A 10970-nucleotide genomic window follows, 5' to 3' on the forward strand; every position below is an offset into this window, starting at 1 on the left:
TTATTTCACACACTAAAATGAGTAGTTTTACGCAGGATTTAATATCTGGGAAAGTAAAATTAAAACTGAAAAAAATATTCTTGTTGAAAGCATTGAATCAATTCGAGAAACCAGTGAAATAATTATAGAAATAATACATGAAATAATTCGTGAAACCATTCTGACGTCCATTTAAATATTAGCATTGAGCCAATTTTACTCTTTCTTACTAGGTTTAACATACTATTTTATACAAAAACACATTCACAGTCAAACCGCTGCAACCAAATAATTTCATCTACACCGGTTCATTCAGAAAATTTAGAAAAAAATAAGAGTATTTTGACAGAAAAATTCATGAAAAGTCTATTTATTTCACACACTAAAATGAGTACTTTTATGCGAGATTTAATATCTAGAAAAGTAAAATTAAAACTGTAAAAAAATATTCTTGTTGAAAGCATTGAATCAATTCGAGAAACCAATGAAATAATTAATACATGAAATAGTTAGTGAAACCATTCTGATGTCCATTTAAATATTAGTATTGAGCCAATTTTACCCGTTCTTACTTGATTTCACATACCATTTTATAAAAAAACACATTCACTGTCAAAAATGTTTCAACCGAACAATTTCATCTAGACCGGTTCATTCAGAAAATTTAGAAAAAATAAGAGTATTTTGACAGAAAAATTCATGAAAAGTCTATTTATTTCACACACTAAAATGAGTACTTTTACGCGAGATTTAATATCTAGGAAAGTAAAATTAAAACTGTAAAAAAATATTCTTGTTGAAAGTATTGAATCAATTCGAGAAACCAATGAAATAATTAAAGAAATAATACATGAAATAGTCAGTGAAACCATTCTGACGTCCATTTAAATATTTGTATTGAGCCAATTTTACTCGTTCTTACTTGGTTTCACATACCATTTTATACAAAAACACATTCACTGTCAAACCGCATCAACCGAATAATTTCATCTAGACCGGTTCATTCAGAAAATTTAAAAAAAATAAGAGTATTTTGTCAGAAAAATTCATGAAAAGTCTATTTATTTCACACACTAAAATGAGCACTTTTATGCGAGATTTAATATCTAGGAAAGTAAAATTAAAACTGTAAAAAAATATTCTTGTTGAAAGCATTGAATCAATTCGAGAACCAATGAAATAATTAAAGAAATAATACATGAAATAGTTAGTGAAACCATTCTGACGTCCATTTAAATATTAGTATTGAGCCAATTTTATTCGTTCTTACTTGGTTTCACATACCATTTTATACAAAAACACATTCACTGTCAAATCGCTTCAACCGAACAATTTCATCTAGACTGGTTCATTCTGAAAATTTAGAAAAAATAAGAGTATTTTGACAGAAAAATTCACGAAAAGTCTATTTATTTCACACACTAAAAAGAGTAGTTTTACGCGAGATTTAATATCTGGGAAAGTAAAATTAAAACTGTAAAAAAATATTCTTGTTGAAAGCATTGAATCAATTCGAGAAACCAATGAAATAATTTAAGAAATAATACATGAAATAGTTAGTGAAACCATTCTGACGTCCATTTAAATATTAGTATTGAGCCAATTTTACTCGTTCTTACTTGATTTCACATACCATTTTATACAAAAACACATTCACCTTCAAAAATGCTTCAACCGAACAATTTCATCTAGACCGGTTCATTCAGAAAATTTAGAAAAAATAAGTGTATTTTGACAGAAAAATTCATGAAAAGTCTATTTATTTCACACACTAAAATGAGTACTTTTACACGAGATTTAATATCTAGGAAAGTAAAATTAAAACTGTAAAAAAATATTCTAGTTGAAAGCATTGAATAAATTCGAGAAACCAATGAAATAATTAAAGAAATAATACATGAAATAGTTAGTGAAACCATTCTGACGTTCATTTAAATATTAGTATTGAGCCAATTTTACTCGTTCTTACTTGATTTCACATACTATTTTATACAAAAACACATTCACTTTCAAAAATACTTCAACCGAACAATTTCATCTAGACTGTTTCATTCAAAAAATTTAGAAAAAATAAGAGTATTTTGACAGAAAAATTCATGAAAAGTCTATTTATTTCACACACTAAAATGAGTACTTTTACCCGAGATTTAATATCTAGAAAAGTAAAATTAAAACTGTAAAAAAATATTCTTGTTGAAAGCATTGAATCAATTCGAGAAACCAATGAAATAATTAAAGAAATAATACATGAAATAGTTAGTGAAACCATTCTGACGTCCATTTAAATATTAGTATTGAGCCAATTTTACTCGTTCTTAATTAGTTTCACATACCATTTTATACAAAAACACATTCACTGTCAAACCGCTTCAACCGAACAATTTCATCTAGACCGGTTCATTCAGAAAATTTAGAAAAAATAAGAGTATTTTGACAAAAAAATTCATGAAAAGTCTATTTATTTCACACACTAAAATGAGTACTTTTACGCGAGATTTAATATCTAGGAAAGTAGAATTAAAACTGTAAAAAAATATTCTTTTTGAAAGCATTGAATCAATTCGAGAAACCAATGAAATAATTAAAGAAATAATACATGAAATAGTTAGTGAAACCATTCTGACGTCCATTTAAATATTAGTATTGAGCCAATTTTATTCGTTCTTACTTGGTTTCACATACCATTTTATACAAAAATACATTCACTGTAAAACCGCTTCAACCGAACAATTTCATCTAGACCGGTTCATTCAGAAAATTTAAAAAAAATAAGAGTATTTTGACAGAAAAATTCATGAAAAGTCTATTTATTTCACACACTAAAATAAGTACTTTTACGCGAGATTTAATATCTAGGAAAGTAAAACTAAAACTGTAAAAAAATATTCTTGTTGAAAGCATTGAATCAATTCGAGAAACCAATGAAATAATTAAAGAAATAATACATGAAATAGATAGTGAAACCATTCTGACGTCCATTTAAATATTAGTATTGAGCCAATTTTACTAGTTCTTACTTGGTTTCATATACCATTTTATACAAAACACATTCACCGTCAAACCGCTTCAACCGAACAATTTCATCTAGACCGGTTCATTCAGAAAATTTAAAAAAAATAAGAGTATTTTGACAGAAAAATTCATGAAAAGTCTATTTTTTTCACACACTAAAATGAGCACTTTTATGCGATATTTAATATCTACGAAAGTAAAATTAAAACTGTAAAAAAATATTCTTGTTGAAAGCATTGAATCAATTCGAGAACCAATGAAATAATTAAAGAAATAATACATGAAATAGTTAGTGAAACCATTCTGACGTCCATTTAAATATTAGTATTGAGCCAATTTTATTCGTTCTTACTTGGTTTCACATACCATTTTATACAAAAACACATTCACTGTCAAATCGCTTCAACCGAACAATTTCATCTAGACTGGTTCATTCAGAAAATTTAGAAAAAATAAGAGTATTTTGACAGAAAAATTCACGAAAAGTCTATTTATTTCACACACTAAAAAGAGTAGTTTTACGCGAGATTTAATATCTGGGAAAGTAAAATTAAAACTGTAAAAAAATATTCTTGTTGAAAGCATTGAATCAATTCGAGAAACCAATGAAATAATTTAAGAAATAATACATGAAATAGTTAGTGAAACCATTCTGACGTCCATTTAAATATTAGTATTGAGTCAATTTTACTCGTTCTTACTTGATTTCACATACCATTTTATACAAAAACACATTCACCTTCAAAAATGCTTCAACCGAACAATTTCATCTAGACCGGTTCATTCAGAAAATTTAGAAAAAATAAGAGTATTTTGACAGAAAAATTCATGAAAAGTCTATTTATTTCACACACTAAAATGAGTACTTTTACACGAGATTTAATATCTAGGAAAGTAAAATTAAAACAGTAAAAAAATATTCTAGTTGAAAGCATTGAATAAATTCGAGAAACCAATGAAATAATTAAAGAAATAATACATGAAATAGTTAGTAAAACCATTCTGACGTTCATTTAAATATTAGTATTGAGCCAATTTTACTCGTTCTTACTTGATTTCACATACTATTTTATACAAAAACACATTCACTTTCAAAAATACTTCAACTGAACAATTTCATCTAGACTGTTTCATTCAAAAAATTTAGAAAAAATAAGAGTATTTTGACAGAAAAATTCATGAAAAGTCTATTTATTTCACACACTAAAATGAGTACTTTTACCCGAGATTTAATATCTAGAAAAGTAAAATTAAAACTGTAAAAAAATATTCTTGTTGAAAGCATTGAATCAATTCGAGAAACCAATGAAATAATTAAAGAAATAATACATGAAATAGTGAGTGAAACCATTCTGACGTCCATTTAAATATTAGTATTGAGCCAATTTTACTCGTTCTTAATTAGTTTCACATACCATTTTATACAAAAACACATTCACTGTCAAACCGCTTCAACCGAACAATTTCATCTAGACCGGTTCATTCAGAAAATTTAGAAAAAATAAGAGTATTTTGACAAAAAAATTCATGAAAAGTCTATTTATTTCACACACTAAAATGAGTACTTTTACGCGAGATTTAATATCTAGGAAAGTAGAATTAAAACTGTAAAAAAATATTCTTTTTGAAAGCATTGAATCAATTCGAGAAACTAATGAAATAATTAAAGAAATAATACATGAAATAGTTAGTGAAACCATTCTGACGTCCATTTAAATATTAGTATTGAGCCAATTTTATTCGTTCTTACTTGGTTTCACATACCATTTTATACAAAAATACATTCACTGTAAAACCGCTTCAACCGAACAATTTCATCTAGACCGGTTCATTCAGAAAATTTAAAAAAAATAAGAGTATTTTGACAGAAAAATTCATGAAAAGTCTATTTATTTCACACACTAAAATAAGTACTTTTACGCGAGATTTAATATCTAGTAAAGTAAAACTAAAACTGTAAAAAAATATTCTTGTTGAAAGCATTGAATCAATTCGAGAAACCAATGAAATAATTAAAGAAATAATACATGAAATAGATAGTGAAACCATTCTGACGTCCATTTAAATATTAGTATTGAGCCAATTTTACTAGTTCTTACTTGGTTTCATATACCATTTTATACAAAACACATTCACTGTCAAACCGCTTCAACCGAACAATTTCATCTAGACCGGTTCATTCAGAAAATTTAAAAAAAATAAGAGTATTTTGACAGAAAAATTCATGAAAAGTCTATTTATTTCACACACTAAAATGAGCACTTTTATGCGAGATTTAATATCTAGGAAAGTAAAATTAAAACTGTAAAAAAATATTCTTGTTGAAAGCATTGAATCAATTCGAGAACCAATGAAATAATTAAAGAAATAATACATGAAATAGTTAGTGAAACCATTCTGACGTCCATTTAAATATTAGTATTGAGCCAATTTTATTCGTTCTTACTTGGTTTCACATACCATTTTATACAAAAACACATTCACTGTCAAATCGCTTCAACCGAACAATTTCATCTAGACTGGTTCATTCAGAAAATTTAGAAAAAATAAGAGTATTTTGACAGAAAAATTCATGAAAAGTCTATTTATTTCACACACTAAAATGAGTACTTTTACACGAGATTTAATATCTAGGAAAGTAAAATTAAAACTGTAAAAAAATATTCTAGTTGAAAGCATTGAATAAATTCGAGAAACCAATGAAATAATTAAAGAAATAATACATGAAATAGTTAGTGAAACCATTCTGACGTTCATTTAAATATTAGTATTGAGCCAATTTTACTCGTTCTTACTTGATTTCACATACTATTTTATACAAAAACACATTCACTTTCAAAAATACTTCAACTGAACAATTTCATCTAGACTGTTTCATTCAAAAAATTTAGAAAAAATAAGAGTATTTTGACAGAAAAATTCATGAAAAGTCTATTTATTTCACACACTAAAATGAGTACTTTTACCCGAGATTTAATATCTAGAAAAGTAAAATTAAAACTGTAAAAAAATATTCTTGTTGAAAGCATTGAATCAATTCGAGAAACCAATGAAATAATTAAAGAAATAATACATGAAATAGTGAGTGAAACCATTCTGACGTCCATTTAAATATTAGTATTGAGCCAATTTTACTCGTTCTTAATTAGTTTCACATACCATTTTATACAAAAACACATTCACTGTCAAACCGCTTCAACCGAACAATTTCATCTAGACCAGTTCATTCAGAAAATTTAGAAAAAATAAGAGTATTTTGACAAAAAAATTCATGAAAAGTCTATTTATTTCACACACTAAAATGAGTACTTTTACGCGAGATTTAATATCTAGGAAAGTAGAATTAAAACTGTAAAAAAATATTCTTTTTGAAAGCATTGAATCAATTCGAGAAACTAATGAAATAATTAAAGAAATAATACATGAAATAGTTAGTGAAACCATTCTGACGTCCATTTAAATATTAGTATTGAGCCAATTTTATTCGTTCTTACTTGGTTTCACATACCATTTTATACAAAAATACATTCACTGTAAAACCGCTTCAACCGAACAATTTCATCTAGACCGGTTCATTCAGAAAATTTAAAAAAAATAAGAGTATTTTGACAGAAAAATTCATGAAAAGTCTATTTATTTCACACACTAAAATAAGTACTTTTACGCGAGATTTAATATCTAGTAAAGTAAAACTAAAACTGTAAAAAAATATTCTTGTTGAAAGCATTGAATCAATTCGAGAAACCAATGAAATAATTAAAGAAATAATACATGAAATAGATAGTGAAACCATTCTGACGTCCATTTAAATATTAGTATTGAGCCAATTTTACTAGTTCTTACTTGGTTTCATATACCATTTTATACAAAACACATTCACTGTCAAACCGCTTCAACCGAACAATTTCATCTAGACCGGTTCATTCAGAAAATTTAAAAAAAATAAGAGTATTTTGACAGAAAAATTCATGAAAAGTCTATTTATTTCACACACTAAAATGAGCACTTTTATGCGAGATTTAATATCTAGGAAAGTAAAATTAAAACTGTAAAAAAATATTCTTGTTGAAAGCATTGAATCAATTCGAGAACCAATGAAATAATTAAAGAAATAATACATGAAATAGTTAGTGAAACCATTCTGACGTCCATTTAAATATTAGTATTGAGCCAATTTTATTCGTTCTTACTTGGTTTCACATACCATTTTATACAAAAACACATTCACTGTCAAATCGCTTCAACCGAACAATTTCATCTAGACTGGTTCATTCAGAAAATTTAGAAAAAATAAGAGTATTTTGACAGAAAAATTCACGAAAAGTCTATTTATTTCACACACTAAAAAGAGTAGTTTTACGCGAGATTTAATATCTGGAAAAGTAAAATTAAAACTGTAAAAAAATATTCTTGTTGAAAGCATTGAATCAATTCGAGAAACCAATGAAATAATTTAAGAAATAATACATGAAATAGTTAGTGAAACCATTCTGACGTCCATTTAAATATTAGTATTGAGCCAATTTTACTCGTTCTTACTTGATTTCACATACCATTTTATACAAAAACACATTCACCTTCAAAAATGCTTCAACCGAACAATTTCATCTAGACCGGTTCATTCAGAAAATTTAGAAAAAATAAGAGTATTTTGACAGAAAAATTCATGAAAAGTCTATTTATTTCACACACTAAAATGAGTACTTTTACGTGAGATTTAATATCTAGGAAAGTAAAATTAAAACTGTAAAAAAATATTCTAGTTGAAAGCATTGAATAAATTCGAGAAACCAATGAAATAATTAAAGAAATAATACATGAAATAGTTAGTGAAACCATTCTGACGTCCATTTAAATATTAGTATTGAGCCAATTTTACTCGTTCTTACTTGATTTCACATACTATTTTATACAATAACACATTCACTGTCAAAAATACTTCAACCGAACAATTTCATCTAGACTGGTTCATTCAAAAAATTTAGAAAAAATAAGAGTATTTTGACAGAAAAATTCATGAAAAGTCTATTTATTTCACACACTAAAATGAGTACTTTTACGCGAGATTTAATATCTAGAAAAGTAAAATTAAAACTGTAAAAAAATATTCTTGTTGAAAGCATTGAATCAATTCGAGAAACCAATGAAATAATTAAAGAAATAATACATGAAATAGTTAGTGAAACCATTCTGACGTCCATTTAAATATTAGTATTGAGCCAATTTTTCTCGTTCTTAATTGGTTTCACATACCATTTTATACAAAAACACATTCACTGTCAAACCGCTTCAACCGAACAATTTCATCTAGACCGATTCATTCAGAAAATTTAGAAAAAATAAGAGTATTTTGACAAAAAAATTCATGAAAAGTCTATTTATTTCACACACTAAAATGAGTACTTTTACGCGAGATTTAATATCCAGGAAAGTAGAATTAAAACTATAAAAAATATACTTTTTGAAAGCATTGAATCAATTCGAGAAACCAATGAAATAATTAAAGAAATAATACATGAAATAGTTAGTGAAACCATTCTGACGTCCATTTAAATATTAGTATTGAGCCAATTTTACTCGTTCTTACTTGGTTTCACATACCATTTTATACAAAAATACATTCACTGTAAAACCGCTTCAACCGAACAATTTCATCTAGACCGGTTCATTCAGAAAATTTAAAAAAAAAAGAGTATTTTGACAGAAAAATTCATGAACAGTCTATTTATTTCACACACTAAAATAAGTACTTTTACGCGAGATTTAATATCTAGGAAAGTAAAACTAAAACTGTAAAAAAATATTCTTGTTGAAAGCATTGAATCAATTCGAGAAACCAATGAAATAATTAAAGAAATAATACATGAAATAGATAGTGAAACCATTTTGACGTCCATTTAAATATTAGTATTGAGCCAATTTTACTAGTTCTTACTTGGTTTCATATACCATTTTATACAAAACACATTCACTGTCAAACCGCTTCAACCGAACAATTTTATCTAGACCGGTTCATTCAGAAAATTTAAAAAAAATAAGAGTATTTTGATAGAAAAATTCATGAAAAGTCTATTTATTTCACACACTAAAATAAGTACTTTTACGCGAGATTTAATATCTAGGAAAGTAAAATTAAAACTGTAAAAAAATATTTTTGTTGAAAGCATTGAATCAATTCGAGAAACCAATGAAATAATTAAAGAAATAATACATGAAATAGTTAGTGAAACCATTCTGACGTCCATTTAAATATTAGTATTAATCCAATTTTACTCGTTCTTACTTGATTTCACATGCCATTTTATACAAAAACACAGTCACTGTCAAACTGCTTCAACCGAACAATTTCATCTAGACCGGTTCATTCAGAAAATTTAAAAAAAAAAAGTGTATTTTGACAAAAAAAATTCATAAAAAGTCTATTTATTTCACACAATAAAATAAGTACTTTTACGCGAGATTTAATATCTAGGAAAGTAAAATTAAAACTGTAAAAAAATATTCTTGTTGAAAGCATTGAATCAATTCGAGAAACCAATGAAATAATTAAAGAAATAACACATGAAATAGTTAGTGAAACCATTCTGACGACCATTTAAATATTAGTATTGAGCCAATTTTACTCGTTCTTACTTGGTTTCACATACCATTTTATACAAAAACACATTCACTGTCAAACCACTTCAACCGAACAATTTCATCTAGACCGGTTCATTCAGAAAATTAAAAAAAAAATATGAGTATTTTGACAGAAAAATTCATGAAAAGTCTATTTATTTCACACACTAAAGTGAGTACTTTTATGCGAGATTTAATATCTAGGAAAGTAAAATTAAAACTGTATAAAAATATTCTTGTTGAAAGCATTGAATCAATTTGAGAAACCAATGAAATAATTAAAGAAATAATACATGAAATAGTTAGTGAAACCATTCTGACGTCCATTTAAATATTAGTATTGAGCCAATTTTACTCGTTCTTACTTGGTTTCACATACCATTTTATACAAAAAACACATTCACTGTCAAACCGCTTCAATCAAACAATTTCATCTAGACCGGTTCATTCAGAAAATTTAGAAAAAAAAAGAGTATTTTGACAGAAAAATTCATGAAAAGTCTATTTATTTCACACACTAAAATGAGTACTTTTATGCGAGATTTCATATCTAGGAAAGTAAAATTAAAACTGTATAAAAATATTCTTGTTGAAAGCATTAAATCAATTCGATAAAACCAATAAAATAATTAAAGAAATAATACATGAAATAGTTCGTGAAACCATTCTGAAGTCCATTTAAATATTAGTATTGAACCAATTTTACTCATTCTTACTAGGTTTCACATATCATTTTATACAAAAACACATTTACTGTCAAACCGCTTCAACCGAACAATTTCATCTAGACCGGTTCATTCAGAAAATTTAGAAAAAATAAGAGTATTTTGACAGAAAAATTCATGAAAAGTCTATTTATTTCTGAAAGGACCCGTTCATATACATTATAAACGATTCACAATAGTTGATTACATCGCGAGGTATTTGACCTCTATATGATACATTTTACAAATATTGCATTCCTTTTTAAAAGCCAAACTTTCTTTACAACGAAAGTTGACGGCATGCACACCATTTCATAATACATCCAACTATAATTGGCTTAATAATAATCTTGATAAACTCAATGACTCGAATGCAACATCTTTCAAAATATGCCATGAATGACTCCAAGTAATATCTTTAAAATGAGCTAATGCACAGCGAAAGATTTCTTTAATACCTGAGAATAAACATGCTTTAAAGTGTCAACCAAAAGGTTGGTGAGTTCATAGGTTTATCATAACAATCATTTCAATATATTAATAGACCACAAGATTTCCGTTTATAAATATATGTACACTCGCAAGTGTATAAAACCATTCTGCTTATGTTGAGGCCTCAGTAACCAACCTTAACAGTAATATAATAAGTCATCTTCG

The sequence above is a fragment of the Rutidosis leptorrhynchoides genome, chromosome 6 (genome assembly GCF_046630445.1).
Source record: "Rutidosis leptorrhynchoides isolate AG116_Rl617_1_P2 chromosome 6, CSIRO_AGI_Rlap_v1, whole genome shotgun sequence".
NCBI classification, from domain to species: domain Eukaryota; kingdom Viridiplantae; phylum Streptophyta; class Magnoliopsida; order Asterales; family Asteraceae; genus Rutidosis; species Rutidosis leptorrhynchoides.